The sequence below is a fragment of the Pinus tabuliformis genome, chromosome 1_2, assembly GCF_031772625.1.
Source record: "Pinus tabuliformis cultivar Carrire ecotype Pingquan chromosome 1_2, CPIR1, whole genome shotgun sequence".
NCBI lineage: Eukaryota > Viridiplantae > Streptophyta > Pinopsida > Pinales > Pinaceae > Pinus > Pinus tabuliformis.
Window position 1 is genome coordinate 709,088,101 of NC_142298.1, and position 18,769 is coordinate 709,106,869.

Sequence of the window (18,769 nt, forward strand, 5' to 3'; positions counted from 1 at the left end):
GATCAGAGAAACGCAGAGAATTGGCAGCAGGAAAACGTGTTGCTCTAAAATGAAAGCATTCTTCAAGTACACCGGAGCGACCAGAAAAACGCAAAGAATTGGTAGTAGAAAAACCTGTTGCTTGTACACCTGAACAACCTGAGAAACCAAGAAAATCAGCCCGGCTAGCTTGAATATGAGGGAGGCTGGAAAATATTTGGGAAAGCACCAGCCAACCAATTGAGATTATAGACGAACCTCTAGAACCGGAAGGAGGACCTTCCGAAGAAAATGCTGGACAATCTGGGGGCGAGGCTGAGCAAGCCGAAGAAGGAGGTGAGGAGGGAGAAGTGCACTCAGAAACAGAAATAGAAGCTGAACACTCCAAGGCAGTCACTGAGCAGGACAATCAGGAGGAGGAAGTAGTACAGCCAGAGAGCAGCTCACCGCGAGATCCTGTGGGTGAAGATGAATTGGCCGCAATCCTAGCCAATATGGGGGAATATGGCCAACCCTCCAGCCCAACAGGTCCTCCCGATGGACCTCCAGAAGAAGACATACCTGAGAATTCACATGCAGAAAAGGAAGGAGAAGAAAACCCGCCCGTTCATGAGGAAGGAATAAGGGACACCAACCGGGAACAATCTATTCCCAAGGCACCAGAAGAAATTCTAGACGGAGTAGGAGTAGATTTAAGGGCCAGTCGTAAGCCCTCTGCTGAGGCAAGGGAAATCAAGAAATTAAGGAGAAAACAACAAAGGCTGCTGAGCACTATAGCCCGGCTCCGACAGCAAATTCGGATTCTGAAAGCCAGTCTGAGGATACGAAGGACGACAAGAAAAAGAAAAAGGACCACTACAGCAAAATCCCGTAGGACAAGAAGACGAAGGACTTACAGCCGCCCTGTTGGTCAAAACCCTGCTGGAAGACCTACTGCTGTTCCAAATGACGTTGAAGAACAAACTGCTATTCCAAACGATGTTGAAGAATAGACTGTTGTTCCAATTGACACTGAAGAACAGACGGCCGTTCCAAACGACATTGAGGAACAGACTGTTGTTCCAATTGACACTGAAGAACGGACTGCCGTTCCAATTGAGACAGAGGGACAGGATGATGTTCCATTGATAGGGGAACCACAACAACCTTTCATCCGTGTCAAGAAAGAAAAAGAGAATAAAGAGATCCAAACAGAGGCACCACCCTCGGGGGTAATTCGGGTTCTGAACTCGAAACAGTATAACAAAAAGGTTCAGGTAAAACTCCTGGCCTCTACGGCTCTATGGAAAAAGGATCCGAAAACAAGAACCTTGCACAAGATGATGAAGCAAGCTCAGCAAGAAACTGAACAGCTGAGAGAAAAAACAGTCCCCCGGGAGAAATATGAAGAGTTGCAACAGCAACTTCGGGATATGAGTCAGTCCGAGAGCCAGGCCTTCGAAGGCTGGCAAAAGGAGCAAGAAAAGGTTGCCAAGGTAACTCGTCGATTAGATATTGTTGTTAGGCAGATGGACACTGTGTGTTCTTTGTATAATGACGTTCTGGCCTGTAGGGCCCCCGCTAAAAACTATGCTTTATTTTTTCTTGAACAATATTTATGATTAAAGATAAAAGCTGTCAGGGCAGGTGCCCCTATACAAATCAATACTGTTAATGATTTTATAGATTGTTGCAAGCATTATGGAATTAAGGTCCAAAGATTATTGTGTGAATTTTACTTGCATAACCTCGTGCTAGACTAGGAAACTGATTTAAATCCTGGCCCTTTTGTTGGGGATATAAAGTTGCAAGCCTTCGTTTCATTCGGGGTTAATCAGCTAAAATGGCTCAGGGCTTATAACACTTTTCAGAGACAGGAAAATAGCCTAGACCTGTGGGTAAGAGCCGAGCCTAGAGACCCAGTGCTGTTATGGAGAGCACATAGGAACCTTATGAGAACCCCGGGTGTTATGGAGACATTAGGACCCATGCACGAGGACCTAATCCGACAAAGTCTGGAATATTTTCTGACTATTAAAGACCTCGCCATCGATGCTGCAAAATTCCAATACCGGACTTCTAACCCAAATATCCAGCTCAGGGAACCGTTCAAGTATGAAAATTTTGAGCTAGCTGCCAGCCGATTGAACCTTTACGGCGAGCGTATTTTGCAAGCAGGGCCATCCTGGTTAGGGTATCGATTTCATAGTCCAATCATTTGGCACCCTGCGCCCGGATATCAGGCCTTGTATGAAATGCCTGAAGGTCAAACAAATCAGTTCTTTGATGATCTAGTTGCTCATCACGGTTGTAGGCCTCCACATGAAGTTCCCTCTCTAGCCTATTCACTCACTGCCTTGCATGTCAACTATAATGTTTTCATGAGGGCATGAAACAGGGTAAGCAGGGGGGTGTGTGGAGCACTGGAAAGGTATGTTTTTGACGAACAACTTAGTGACTTTTTAGTAACAATTTTAACCCTTTCTGCATAATGAACTCAAAGGGATAAAGAATTTTAATAGAATGTGTGAGAATTAGTATGAAAAGTGTAATCGCTGATAATTTTCATTTTCCTATGCAGGAAAAGGTGGAAACGAATATCTGCCATCCAAAAGGGAAAGACAAAGGAGGAATAACTGTTGTCCCTCTAGAAGGAAACTGGATGCAAACGAGATCGAACAGATCGAAGTAGAATGACCCAGGGAAGAAAGAAGGGTTACCAATTCGGCGGAACAGGGAAAGAAAAGTAAAGGATTAACGGCTTGGTGAATCCCTCAGGATCAAAATCCTGAGGGATCGATGTTTTGCTTATTTTTGTTACATAGATACCTCCACCATTACTTTTATAAAAAGGAACAACACCATTGAGCAAAAGGACCTTTTTATGTAATCTTAAGTTTCAGACTAAACTTTGATCATCGACTCTCACTGAGTCTTGGTTTGCTGTACGTTTGTTGATGCATTAATATAAAAGACTTGGTGTTTATTTCATCTCTGCGTCTGAAGTAATCTAAGGCGGTGTACCGTTGGAAGCTAAGGGCCCGGCTCTGAAGGACACTTGCTTTTTTATCATTATAACTTGATTTCTGTGTGATTTGCTTATCTTTATAGCTCGGTAATCTGACATGTTTTTCATATGTTATTCCATGCTCTGTTACGGTTAATTCATTGATGGTTTCTTCACGAAATTTATGTAGTGACTCTGTATTGTATGAGTGAATCTTTCCAGAGTTGATTGCATGTTATCAGTCCAAGCCAACTATTTCTGTTACAGAGCCTTTATATTGAATATTGTTGTATTGGATTCATTTGAAATCTCAATTATTGGAATCCGGAAGTAATGTTATTCTATTTGGAAACATAGTTGTATTCTCTTTAATCATCAGATTGCTATATTAGCGTGTTGTGTATATATGGTTGATGATTGCTGTTCCATAATTCATCTGTGAGTGCTGTTCCATAAAGTATATTCCATTGAAGTTGCCTGAAGAGAGGAGATTGCTATTTTATTACAAAATGCACAGGAAGTTGGCCTAGATTTAAGTGAGGCACAAATTAATTGATTACAGCAGATTAATGAATTAGACAAAATAAGGCTCTCTGCATTACAGAATACAACACTTATTCAACAACAGCGAGCTAAATGGCATGATGCACTTATCAAGAATAAAGTCTTTCACGAAGGGGACTGGGCTCTGTTATATGACTCTCGATTTCAGGATTTCCCTGGGAAACTGCAGACTCGTTGGTTGGGACCATACGAAATCCAGAAAGTACATGATAATGGAACCCTTACTCTGATCACAATCGATGGTTCTGGATATGCATTCAAGGTAAATGGCCACCAAGTTCGTCTCTATCGCAGGCCACTCACTCGGGAATCCTTCTGTCAGCAACTACGTCAAGACACTGATATGGAAATTTTAGGAGAGGAAGTAAAATCTTCCTCACCTATAATTCAGTAAGGAATACATTTTTTTATGACTTGTACATAAGTTCTTGTATATACGTTTTCTTAACATTTCTTTGATCTTTCTTTTCTAATTTTGTGTCTTTGCTGTTCCTTTTTCAAAAGGAACAGCATTTGCTTGTTTTTGTGTTTTTGCTGTTCCTTTTCAAAAGGAACAACATTTCTGAGTTTTTGTTGTTCCTTTTCAAAATGAACAGCATTTGCGAGTTTTTGCTGTTCCTCTTCAAAAGGAACAACATTTGTGAATTTTTGTTGTGCCTTTTCAAAAGGAACAGCATTTGTGAGTCTTTGCTGTTCCTTTTTCAAAAGGAACAACATTTTCTTGTTTTTGTGTTTTTGCTGTTCCTTTTCAAAAGGAACAACATTTTTGAGTTTTTGCTATTCCTTTTCAAAAGGAATAGCATTTGTGAGTTTTTGCTATTCCTTTTCAAAAGGAATAGCATTTGTGAGTTTTTGCTTTGTGAGTTTTTGCTGTTCCTTTTCAAAAGGAACAACATTTGCGAATTTTGCTGTTCTTTTTCAAAAGGAACAACATTTGTGAGTTTTTGCTCTTCCTTTTCAAAAGGAACAGCATTTGTGAGTTTTTGCTGTTCCTTTTCAAAAGGAACAACATTTGTGAGTTTTTGCTGTTCCTTTTCAAAAGGAACAGCATTTGCGAGTTTTGCTGTTCCTTTTCAAAAGGAACAACATTTGTGAGTTTTTGTTGTTCCTTTTCAAAAGGAACAACATTTGAGAATTTTTTGCTGTTCCTTTTTCAAAGGAGACAACACTCATGATCTTTGGCTGTACCTTCTCAAAGAACGGCATCTCAACTATTTGTTTTGCATGGATTCTTCTCTCCTGTTCCTTTTTCAAAAAGAACACCATAGCCATGTTTTTTCTCTCTGTGATGATTCATATTGCGGATGCTTCTAGTCATGTTCTCTCCAGTCTTTAAGATACAGCTATGCACTTATGCAATGAACATAAATTACGACATACCGAAGTCAGCAGATCATAAGATCGCTATCTTTATAGAGCCTAGTATTGATAAGAGGACAAGAGGAGGGACATATTTACCTCTCATCTCTGTTGTCATTGACTTATTCCCATTGTTTTGATTGGTTATCTTTATCATGGCGATTTCCTTAAAATTTTTCTTTGATTATTACTTAGGGATAAGAGCAGAGGATTCATATCTTCCTGTTGGGATGATAAGACTTCTTCCACCATTCCCACTCTTAAGGAGTGCTGAACCACCCTTATGTGTAAATAAATAAGAAAAAAGTGTTTTTCAAAAAAAAAAAAAATGAATATGCATTGTCAAATGCAGGATAGGGGGTCTCATCATGAGCCAGCCTACCATGATCATCAGGATGGAAGCGAAGTGGCATTCCCAGTATGGCCACCACACCAGGGATATGGTCCAAAAGGTACACTAAATAAACAGACGTTGGAACAGGGGGTCTCATCACGAGCCGACCTGTCCACGTTTCGCACCTTCCTTGTGAATGGCATTATGGCTATCTGGTTATCAAGCCAGCATAATGGCCTGCATTTTGACAAAATATTTTTCAAAATACACACAAAGGATCATGGTTCCGAGGGTGAAATAAACAACTCTACCAAGGTTATGAACACCTGTCGGCAGCAGAGCTCTGTTAATGGTATCAAAGTCATAATGGCTACACCAATAGGTATGATATTAATACCTCTTTGTCTCTTATATCCTATAAATAATTCATATTTTATGTCCCAATGAATATATCGCATGAACACTCATTACCACCAATCATGGCAAAGGAACTGACAATGACCTCTGGAGACTTCGTACGATTGATAGACGTCCCATCCCCCGGCCTTGCATCATATCATGCAGGCTCTTATGTAAAACGCGATCCACCTTTTTGCCTCGATTTCGGTATTTTGTTGTCCATCTAAAACATGGCGTAATTTTATATGCTGTTCCTTTATGACTGGTTACACGATGGCTGCTGCTCCTCTATTTGACGACTGGGGCAACCTATCACATCGCGGGGGGGGAAGGTAATCTCATTACTCCACGAGTTACGTGTCAGCACACCATTCGAGGTAGATAGTGTACGAAGGTATGGCATGGTTTAACAATATGATAATTCTATTTTACGCAAAGTTTCCATCCACAATCCATTTTTGTTGCATACTCTATTTTTTTTCGCGACGATCACCTTCTCTGCATCTCAAAACAACATAGGCAGTTGCTGTTCCATTGGAAATTATTAGTGGAGCCATGGGAGGAAAGGCAATCTGAAGCGAACCTCAGGAATTGACAGCCTCTGCTGTTGCCCGGGAGATCCTGGAAAAGGCTGGATGGCTGAATTATTTCAGTCGCCTACAAGAGTCAAACGAGACAGTGGCGTTGGAATTTCTGCAAAACTTGCAGGAGGACTACTCCATAGTAAGGGAAAGGCGGATAGCGGTCACTGATGATGTAATTGCAGAAGTCTCAGGACTACCAGCCACTGGACCTGTATGGACGCTGAGGAAAGAAAGACTACAAAAGATTATGGATATTTTCCAGGATGAAGGCCAAAGCTTGACAGTGAAGGGGAAGGGAGTTCTGCCAGCAACGTTAGGAGAACCCTGGACTGAATTAGCAAAGATAGTATAGAGCTACATTACTTGCGAAGGAAGGATAGATGTGGTAAGACCACGTCATCTTAAACTCTTAGCTGTTTTGAAAGAAAAATGTTCTGTAAATCTGCCTGCACTCTTAAATTCATTATTGCATGATGCGGCCCGAAGCCTGAAAATGGCACAACACGTAGATGTAGTTGTTAGCCACCATGGATTGATTCGATTAATAGTGAGCCACAGTCTCACTCAACAGCAGAGCAGCTGGGAGGAGCTCATTGCATTGATTGAGGGGGGATTGGCTGCACCATCCCCAAAACCTAAACATTCCTCTAGCACACCGGAACGATCAGAGAAACGCAGAGAATTGGCAGCAGGAAAATGTGTTGCTCTAAAACGAAAGCATTCTTCAAGTACACCGGAGCGACCAGAAAAACGCAAAGAATTGGTAGTAGAAAAACCTGTTGCTTGTACACCTGAACAACCTGAGAAACCAAGAAAATCAGCCCGGCTAGCTTGAATATGAGGGAGGCTGGAAAATATTTGGGAAAGCACCAGCCAACCAATTGAGATTATAGACGAACCTCTAGAACCGGAAGGAGGACCTTCCGAAGAAAATGCTGGACAATCTGGGGGCGAGGCTGAGCAAGCCGAAGAAGGAGGTGAGGAGGGAGAAGTGCACTCAGAAACAGAAATAGAAGCTGAACACTCCAAGGCAGTCACTGAGCAGGACAATCAGGAGGAGGAAGTAGTACAGCCAGAGAGCAGCTCACCGCGAGATCCTGTGGGTGAAGATGAATTGGCCGCAATCCTAGCCAATATGGGGGAATATGGCCAACCCTCCAGCCCAGCAGGTCCTCCCGATGGACCTCCAGAAGAAGACATACCTGAGAATTCACATGCAGAAAAGGAAGGAGAAGAAAACCCGCCCGTTCATGAGGAAGGAATAAGGGACACCAACCGGGAACAATCTATTCCCAAGGCACCAGAAGAAATTCTAGACGGAGTAGGAGTAGATTTAAGGGCCAGTCGTAAGCCCTCTGCTGAGGCAAGGGAAATCAAGAAATTAAGGAGAAAACAGCAGAGGCTGCTGAGCACTATAGCCCGGCTCCGACAGCAAATTCGGATTCTGAAAGCCAGTCTGAGGATACGAAGGACGACAAGAAAAAGAAAAAGGACCACTACAGCAAAATCCCGTAGGACAAGAAGACGAAGGACTTACAGCCGCCCTGTTGGTCAAAACCCTGCTGGAAGACCTACTGCTGTTCCAAATGACGTTGAAGAACAAACTGCTGTTCCAAACGATGTTGAAGAATAGACTGTTGTTCCAATTGACACTGAAGAACAGACGACCGTTCCAAACGACGTTGAGGAACAGACTGTTGTTCCAATTGACACTGAAGAACGGACTGCCGTTCCAATTGAGACAGAGGGACAGGATGATGTTCCATTGATAGGGGAACCACAACAACCTTTCATCCGTGTCAAGAAAGAAAAAGAGAATAAAGAGATCCAAACAGAGGCACCACCCTCGGGGGTAATTCGGGTTCTGAACTCGAAACAGTATAACAAAAAGGTTCAGGTAAAACTCCTGGCCTCTACGGCTCTATGGAAAAAGGATCCGAAAACAAGAACCTTGCACAAGATGATGAAGCAAGCTCAGCAAGAAACTGAACAGCTGAGAGAAAAAACAGTCCCCCGGGAGAAATATGAAGAGTTGCAACAGCAACTTCGGGATATGAGTCAGTCCGAGAGCCAGGCCTTCGAAGGCTGGCAAAAGGAGCAAGAAAAGGTTGCCAAGGTAACTCGTCGATTAGATATTGTTGTTAGGCAGATGGACACTGTGTGTTCTTTGTATAATGACGTTCTGGCCTGTAGGGCCCCCGCTAAAAACTATGCTTTATTTTTTCTTGAACGATATTTATGATTAAAGATAAAAGCTGTCAGGGCAGGTGCCCCTATACAAATCAATACTGTTAATGATTTTATAGATTGTTGCAAGCATTATGGAATTAAGGTCCAAAGATTATTGTGTGAATTTTACTTGCATAACCTCGTGCTAGACTAGGAAACTGATTTAAATCCTGGCCCTTTTGTTGGGGATATAAAGTTGCAAGCCTTCGTTTCATTCGGGGTTAATCAGCTAAAATGGCTCAGGGCTTATAACACTTTTCAGAGACAGGAAAATAGCCTAGACCTGTGGGTAAGAGCCGAGCCTAGAGACCCAGTGCTGTTATGGAGAGCACATAGGAACCTTATGAGAACCCCGGGTGTTATGGAGACATTAGGACCCATGCACGAGGACCTAATCCGACAAAGTCTGGAATATTTTCTGACTATTAAAGACCTCGCCATCGATGCTGCAAAATTCCGATACCGGACTTCTAACCCAAATATCCAGCTCAGGGAACCGTTCAAGTATGAAAATTTTGAGCTAGCTGCCAGCCGATTGAACCTTTACGGCGAGCGTATTTTGCAAGCAGGGCCATCCTGGTTAGGGTATCGATTTCATAGTCCAATCATTTGGCACCCTGCACCCGGATATCAGGCCTTGTATGAAATGCCTGAAGGTCAAACAAATCAGTTCTTTGATGATCTAGTTGCTCATCACGGTTGTAGGCCTCCACATGAAGTTCCCTCTCCAGCCTATTCACTCACCGCCTTGCATGTCAACTATAATGTTTTCATGAGGGCATGAAACAGGGTAAGCAGGGGGGTGTGTGGAGCACTGGAAAGGTATGTTTTTGACGAACAACTTAGTGACTTTTCAGTAACAATTGTAACCCTTTCTGCATAATGAACTCAAAGAGATAAAGAATTTTAATAGAATGTGTGAGAATTAGTATGAAAAGTGTAATCGCTGATAATTTTCATTTTCCTATGCAGGAAAAGGTGGAAACGAAGATCTGCCATCCAAAAGGGAAAGACAAAGGAGGAATAACTGTTGTCCCTCTAGAAGGAAACTGGATGCAAACGAGATCGAACAGATCGAAGTAGAATGACCCAGGGAAGAAAGAAGGGTTACCAATTCGGCGGAACAGGGAAAGAAAAGTAAAGGATTAACGGCTTGGTGAATCCCTCAGGATCAAAATCCTGAGGGATCGATGTTTTGCTTATTTTTGTTACATAGATACCTCCACCATTACTTTTATAAAAAGGAACAACACCATTGAGCAAAAGGACCTTTTTATGTAATCTTAAGTTTCAGACTAAACTTTGATCATCGACTCTCACTGAGTCTTGGTTTGCTGTACGTTTGTTGATGCATTAATATAAAAGACTTGGTGTTTATTTCATCTCTGCGTCTGAAGTAATCTAAGGCGGTGTACCGTTGGAAGCTAAGGGCCCGGCTCTGAAGGACACTTGCTTTTGTATCATTATAACTTGATTTCTGTGTGATTTGCTTATCTTTATAGCTCGGTAATCTGACATGTTTTTCATATGTTATTCCATGCTCTGTTACGGTTAATTCATTGATGGTTTCTTCACGAAATTTATGTAGTGACTCTGTATTGTATGAGTGAATCTTTCCAGAGTTGATTGCATGTTATCAGTCCAAGCCAACTATTTCTGTTACAGAGCCTTTATATTGAATATTGTTGTATTGGATTCATTTGAAATCTCAATTATTGGAATCCGGAAGTAATGTTATTCTATTTGGAAACATAGTTGTATTCTCTTTAATCATCAGATTGCTATATTAGCGTGTTGTGTATATATGGTTGATGATTGCTGTTCCATAATTCATCTGTGAGTGCTGTTCCATAAAGTATATTCCATTGAAGTTGCCTGAAGAGAGGAGATTCCTATTTTATTACAGAGTGTGAGTTTGGTTCAATAGAACAAGTTTAGTTCAGACTCGCGAGGCTTAGTTCATTTATTGCTGTTCCATTTACTGTTGTTCCATTTCAGATTTGCTGTTCCATTTCCTGTTTGCTGTTCCATTTTACTTTCTGTCGTTCTATTTACTTACAATTGCTGCTTTGGTGTGAGAGAAGGTCTAAGGCTGTAGAGAGCCTCAGTTGTCGCTGCCTAGCTCCCAGACCTATGGTCCATGCTCTAATTTCATTTCCATCAGTTTCTAGAGGGATGGGTTATCGCTTCCGCACCCTTGATTGATAAGTTGCCTTGTGTGATTTTATGCCTTTAAAGTAGTCTAGTCTAGCATCCATTTACCCTTGTATTTTCTGAACACTGTACTACTAAGCATTACTTTGACGAATAGCCTCGGATTGAGATACTATTTGCAATAACAAAGCGTTCCCGGATTGACTTATTATTGTGGCATAACTAGAGGTGAAAGAGACCCTTGTTACAGCTCTACAACTACCATAACCCAACTGTCTCTAATAGATATTTGAGGTTGTTACTAACCTCTATATGCTAACTGGTTGAGGATACACTTAAGTAATGTAGTCATTTGGCTATCATTATCCTACTAAAATGATACTACTATTCGACTTAAGCATGAATAAGTTTCTACCACAATGGTTTGGTTTAGTAGTTGTAATCTGCATGTCTGATATCAATGCACCATAGGTATGAATTATGTTTTCTCGGTAATGGAACCACTGTACTCAAATTGACTGAGGGTGGGTAATTTATATATTTTCATAGGTTAAAAAGGTGAAGGCATTTGTTTACCTAGATCAGTTCACTTCTACAAGGATTAGCACACTTTAGACTCCTAACATTGGGTGGAGTTTCTAAAGTAATCTCAGGGTGGAGATCAATCTATGGATTCCCTGAAATAATAAATGGTGGAGATCTTATCTGTACTCCCTAACAGGGTGGAGATTAGTCTCTAGATTCCCTGAAATAATAAAGGGTGGAGATATTCTCAAGACTCCCTCAGAGGGTGGAGATCAATCTATGGATCCCTGCAATCATAAAGGGTGGGGATCTTCTCTAGACTCCCTCTTAAGGTGGAGATAAATCTCTGGAATCCCTAAAATTATAAAGGGTGGAGATCAATATTTGGAATCCTTGAAGAAATAAAGGGTTAAGACCCTCTCTAAAATAACAGGTGGAGAAGAAGTGCCTCTGGAACCCGGTACAAGCCATATTTGAAATCATATATGCTGGGTGGGGGTGAAATCACCTCTGGAATCCCTGACCTGGTCATTGGGATAGGCTTCATAAGCTAGGGGGTGGAAACTACACTAAAGGAAGTCTACCAATGGTTGGGAGAAGAATTATTAGCCTTATACTAGTGACCATATAGTAGATTTATTACTGTGATGTCCCATTATGAATGGAATGTTCACTTGCTTGTGCATGGTTACCAGAGTATAGTACTAGGTACGTTTTGCCTGTATGCCACAGGCCTAAATTTAGTGTTGAGTGTAGATATTAATCTATAGGGTTGTGGAATAATATATATGATGCTAACATCGTGGATGAGGATTCAAAATAGAATACTCACCATTAGGCATTAATGTTAAATAATTGCATTCCTCAAGTCACCTACCCAGTAAAGAACTCCTTGCCATTAGGTAGTCCTATAACATTCTAATGGTTATTTTCATGAGGGAAGTTATTTTGTTGGTTGTGGTAATTTGTTATGAGCCTTGTGGATATATGCAGCTAGCTGCAACTTGTTATAAATTTTTTCCTAGTACAAGCACTACAGAAATTTGTAGTATTCTCATGCTATTGCACCACTCCCCATTTAGGGTGGTGCAATGATTAGTTGCCTTGATTGTCACTAAGCATGTGAGTCCCTTAAGTAGTGTGCATCTATTATTGGGTAGAGAAGCTCATCCTAGTTTGGTGGCATTTAACCTTCTTACGCTACAACAAGAGAAACTCAAAAATTATGTGTACTTGTTATAGCTACCCTTCCACTACCTTCTTGCACTATCATAACATACTAACATAACCCATGTAGGAATTAATAGAGTATAAGTACGTGATGTCCTATTGTGATTTTTTGGGCTAATATTTGAGTTATTGTTGATAGTATGTAAATTCAATAGATTGTCATTTTGAGTTTATATTGGGTGTGTTAATTAAGTGTGTAGTGGCTCCCCCGGACAAAATTTTGCAAAGGGTGTGCTTTTAAATGTGAAAGTAGGTTTAATTTTTTTTTAATCTATATTGGATATGTTTTTGAGTATGAAAATGGTTGTTAACCTTGGGCATAATTTTGTGTTTATATTGGATATATTGTTAGGTGTACAAACGATTGTTAACTTTGGGCAGAGTTTTGTGTTTACATGAGGTACACAGTTAAGCATGCAAATGGCTCTTGGACATGGACATATTATAGTTTTATGAGTAACATAACACTGAACCTAATGAGTTATCACAAAAATGAGTAATTGTGATTGTTTTTAATTCTCTTCTTACTATGAAGCGGATATTGAGGGGTAATTGCTGATAAATCAAAGTAGCCTAGATAGTGAACTCCTTGTGCTATTATTGGTTATTCTGTGGCTTAGGAAACTGTGATCTGGAGCGAGTTTTCCAATCATGTATCTTTCATGCGCATTGCAAGTCCCTCATTTTCCTCATTGGATAAATATAGATTGTTATGGAATTATTGTTAAACTCCATAGTCATAAAATACATTAGCATCTTTGGATATAAGAGTTGATTTGTCCACTTAGCTGTAATTCATTTCTAGCTCTCTCGGGTGTAATGATCATTAGGTTTCATGGTACAATAGTCGATATGTTTCATGGTGTCACATATTCAAAATCTGTGATATAATCCTTCTCTCATGCCATCCTATACATGTGGTCTTATGGTACAAAAACAAAATAAAATACATTTAATAACATGGAGGTGTTTTATGTGGTATTAGAGCCCAGGTTCCAACACTGGGCCTTGGGGTGAAAAATGAATTGATGACTCTTTTCGTTTTGATACACATTGATGAATCCTTGATATGTTTTATGGCTCCCTGATATGGTCAATTTGATAATCTATCTAGACATTTGCATATGTAATTTTCTCCATGCATATAAGAGAAATATGTAAACCTGTAATATCCTGACAATAATATTGATATGCTATGAGAGGGGAAAGCCCTAGTAGGCATTGTTTTTAGATCATTTGTCTCGGAAAAAGAGCATATAAATTTCTTTCTAAGGTGTGGAACCTTGCAAGAGGGCATAGTAAAAGCATCTTAGTATGTTTTTAATTCCTTAGAATCAAGAAGAGTCTTTGAAATTGTATCTTATATCTAAGCACTTGATTTTATTAAAATTTAGGAAACATAGCGAAATTGTAGTAGTATGTTGGTGTGTTCCATACAATGATATTGTCTAACATGACACCCATTTTTCAGTTATTAAAGTTTGCCCTTAATACATCTAGATTGACATATTGAAAACTCCATGATGAGGTAACTTCCATCAAGAAGTCATGTCTCACGTTTTGTTGAAAACAGAGTTCGTTTGGCCTATTTTCAATGATGGTATCTTTCATCTATGTTGTGTAATTGATGCTCGAACGTTGTCGCAGGATGGTCATAGATGTAGGTGTAGGAAAGAATTAAAGCATACCAAACATGATGGTTATGTATTGCCCCCCATTCCCTCCCATTGTACCTTCCAATTCTTAGTGAATTACACCTAAATTTAGTTATACTCTTTGATGCCTTTGGCACAATACATTACTCCATGATTGTTGTTCCACAAAATTATAGAGTTTGAATCTTTGGACCCACTTAACACCCCGTGTTTATGGTTTTCTCAAGTCTCAATCTAAATTAATGGTCTCAAATCCATGGTGAAGACTTAGTTTCTTTGATTTCTCGGATGTAGGTAAGATTTTCTATTTGTTCCTGAACTTGGATTGAAAGTAATTTTTAGATTTATGCTCTTGTTAGAAGGTAAACCATGGAATGGGAAAAGTTATGGCATTGTGAATTGTGGGACTATCAAGAGCTTGGGCACTAAAGAGGTGTGTCCACCTCAAGAAGGCCTTTAGGCTTGTTAAAATATGTGAGTTTAGGATTTCTAGCTAGGGTTTTATTTGTCTAAAGGTTAAATATTGGGGAAGAGATTAATGCCCATGAAGGGATTTTGTAGATCTGCACAAATTGATTAAAATGAGTATAAATTGGAGTAGGCTTTGTAAGTTTCTTTATGGTTTCTCGGGGCATTATCCAAAAAAATATGCCCTAGGATGGTATGTTTAGAAGTAAGATTGGGGGTGATTTATTTTGGGTTCTAGTATATTTGGAGAATGCATTGAGGATACATTTATCCTTACACTCATGGATTCCAAAAAATCAATTACGACTGTAATGGTGCAAGAGTATAATATAGTGAGATTTTACAGTTGCCTATGGAATGCTGCAAATGCTTCCTTCTCTTCTCCTATATTTATTTTTCCATCAATAATTGACATTAACTCTTTTTGTGCACTTCAGATAGGCACTCATGTTCTTACATCTGATTCCCTAAGGTATTCATGCTATCTAGTGTCTAGCTTTGGTGATATGGATGGAGTTGCGGGTCATAATATCCACTTAGATGACCGGGCACTGTATGTGTTGCTGATCAAGTGGGGATGCTCCAAGGACTTGAGGAGGTTGTTAAAGTTCGGTCCTAAGGTACATGTTTTTATCGTAGAGAACCATTATCCTAATTCACTTACATAATTTGAGTGCCCAGAATCAACATGTTTGTGTACTCTATAGCCATGAAGATGTCAAGAATAAAGCTAACATCGGTAACACTTAAGGATGGCACCAAAGTTAGACTTCCTAACATGTCTAGAATTTCATATGAAGATGAACCACACCTCATGTTGTAGAGAGGGTGGACTCCTTTTGATTTTTATGTTGTGCTCCTCTTATGTCTCCACAAATTTGAATACTTGGAGTGACAATGGATTGAAGAAATTAAATCATATTTTGGCAAAGATGGGCATTGCTCTTATCGAATGCCAACAAAAATTTCAATACATGAGAAATTATATGAAGCGAAGAATGAAGGAGGAGTTTGAGAGTTTTTTGCTAAAATATGGCCTCAATTAGTTTTATTATAGAAGGATTTAGAGGCTTCGTGGATATAACTCAAAGGTATCTACAACAAATGTTTGGTATGGTGTTATAACCTTGATAGAATCTTGGATAAATGCCAAATATTCTTGGGCATAATAGTTTTGGAATGCATATTTTGCACTGTCCTTGTATGGTTTGGAGGAATGGAAAAAAGGGATGCAACTTAACATCAAGGTTCAATGTGCTACTTAGCGGAAGGGCAACTCGGAAATAAAAAGAAATGAATTTATAAAGAGTGCTCGAGGTTTAAGATGTGTGAAACTTGAGGATGGAGCACACATAGAGCTATTATATTACCCTAAGGCTCTTATAAAGTTTTGTTATTTTCTTATGGATGCTTAGAAAAAATGAAACCTATGATATGCACAACTCTTATTCCTAGAACCACAATGGTTTTAGTGGTTGGTGTAGCCAACAGGTCCAAGCTTGGAGTTCAACATGGTAAGTAGTTTGGGCTTGCCTTCCACACTATATCACAAGAACTTGGTATTAATTACACACATGATGGTCTTGGATCAGACTTGATATGACTGCAATTAATTCTTTGATGTTGAGCATATCAGAGAAACTATAGCTCCCATGTCAAAGTAGCTATATCATTTTACTAAATAATTATTTACAGGAGACTGAAGAAATGTCATTCTTCTTATTTGGTACTAATTTTACAAGATGAATGCACCTTGCTTGAGTCACTTCTGCTAGTGCGTATATTTTTCTAGTATTTTTATAGTCTGATTGGTGTTGTCGAGACCAATTATATTTACATCCAATGAGGTTGTCCCTAACCATAAAATAGAATGACAACTCAGAGGTAAAATTTCCTAGACAAGTGGAACATAGCCAACAGTTACAGGAAAAAAAAATAAAAAAATAAAAATAAGAAGAAGAAGAAGAAGAAGAAGAAAGTACTTCACTAGGATTATCTCATATATTACATATAATATCCAAGTCAATGCTTAAGGCCTCTCCAAGGAAGCTCAGGTGTCAGTCCTAAACATGTATGCATTATGTTATTTCTTTAATAGTCTTATTTGATACATTTTTTTGTTTTGACAACCAATACCACTTAATATCTTTAAGATGTCTTTCATAAATCTAGCTATTTGAAATGGTGACAACAATTGGGTAGGCATAAGAGTTCGGGTTCACACTTGTAGCATCATCCTCTTTGCAACGTTTTGATATATTTAAGGTCATGAACACCCTAAAAAAAAAAAAGCGATGCAATAAATAGTGCACAGACCTAATTGAACCTATCTTGTGACTAATTTGAGTTTTTTAACACAGGCTTACCATAGAAGCTATGATATTTTTCTAAAATCCATTTTCAATACTGGTATTGCATGATCCCACACTTTAATGGTTATTTTTTTTACTGATGTTACAATTTACTTGCACTGTATCACAAGGTTTGAACTCATGTTCATTTTCTTCCAGCACTTGGAGTATCATCTTCACTATTCATAATCGTATTCTTGATGCTTTAATTATTTGAACTTTAAATGAAAAAAATATTGTTTTTGAATGATATTTAATTAGCTCTAAGCACAATAGTAACATGCCTTAAATATGGTTCAAATTCTTCTTTGAATCCTATTGCATCATGTTTTGAATATGGTCAATGACATTGTTGTTCTCAGTGGTCAGAAATGTTCCAAACGTACATATACTAAGCATTTGATTGTTGACATATCCTCACCACACATTCCTAGATAGTAGTTGTAGGTATTGATAAGTTCATCATGGTTTGAGTGCCATTCAAGTCTGATAAGAAAATTAGGATAATCTGCTTTGACCATTGACTGAAAAGTGTGCCTTGGTGTTGTCATTTCGTCATAGTTATTAACACCTAAGCTTCAGATCCTGGACACTCACTCTCATGATCCACATAAAATAATATAAATCTTTGTTGAATGGCATAACTTGGTCCACATTGGATATCACTTGCAGGTGACCCATGTAAACATTGTATAAAGTTGTAAACATCATGAACAATATGGCTCATACACTATATGTTTTGTTTCACTCTATATGGTAATATAGCAATGAGGACAGTGTTCCCCTTAAGGTGGAGGGGTTGTAATGACCCTATTCATCTTGCAAAATATGTAGATGGTTTCGGTCAAGGTTATCTGGGTAACCTTGCACTTGTATGGTTACTATAAATATTTCCTTAGTTATCATGTGTATATATATATACACATGATAACTAAGGAGATATTTATAGTAACCATACAATATATATAATTTATTCCCCCCAAGGAAAAATCACAATTTTATTCGTAAAGAACAAAATTACGTATTGTAGATGCTAAAAAGAATATGAGCATACTGAGAGATCTTGGTACCAAATAAAAAATGAAGGACTCACAAGAAAAATAACACTAATCGTCTACTTTCTAACTTTCTATTTTTTCCAATTTCCGCCAACCACTAGAGTTGGGAGTGGAAGATACAGTAGACATTTGATTCTCTTCAGCATATACAAAGATTTATTTATTAGAATTTGAGCTTTTTTAAACATGAATTCATTTGGTTCCACTTGAATCTTTTTTAGCTAGAATCTTCTCAATCTATTGTTGCCAAACTCTAGGAGTTGATACTTTGGGTAAATTTGGAACTAACGAAGTATTCTGCTCAACTCCATTCTTCTTTATAATATCTTGGGAGTTTTGTTAAAAACAAAATGAAGTGTTCTCTGGGAGTTCTTCCTCTACTTCTACTTCTTGTGATTATGAAAACTTCTATCCCTTTGGCTTTTGGACTTGTACTTTTTTTTCTTTTCTTTTAGAGTCTTTTTTTGCTTGAGGATATGAGTTTTGTAGATTTCTATATTGAAGACATATACAACATCTAAATTCATATTCTCATTATCTAGATATTGGGACCACTGTAGGTTATTATGAATTAGAATAATGCGATCATGTAAGCCTTTACTAAGTTCTACCTCTACACAGATCCTGGAAAATGTGAAAATTCCTTTTGAGACTCTATCTGCATCCACCTTTAGGAAATTCCAAAATTAATTTTTTATCCCTTCTAGTACTTTGTGATACACAAAATGCAAGGGTAAATTATCTGACCTAGCCCATACTGAGATTTTGGGGACCACCAATGTATTTGCATCAAATCCCAGATACCATGGGATCATGAATAAACCATCATTGCCTCAGAAATATGGTCCCTATTTTAATACATAATCCATGTCTTTTGTTGTGTCAAATTTCACA

At 38.8% G+C, this 18,769-nt stretch overlaps 1 pseudogene; it reads left to right on the forward strand.

Moving 5' to 3' along the window:
* LOC149207703 (cell division control protein 45 homolog) overlaps positions 1-16,113 on the forward strand; it is a 46,191-nt pseudogene extending 30,078 nt beyond the window's left edge.
* The last annotated feature ends 2,656 nt before the right edge of the window (positions 16,114-18,769 follow it).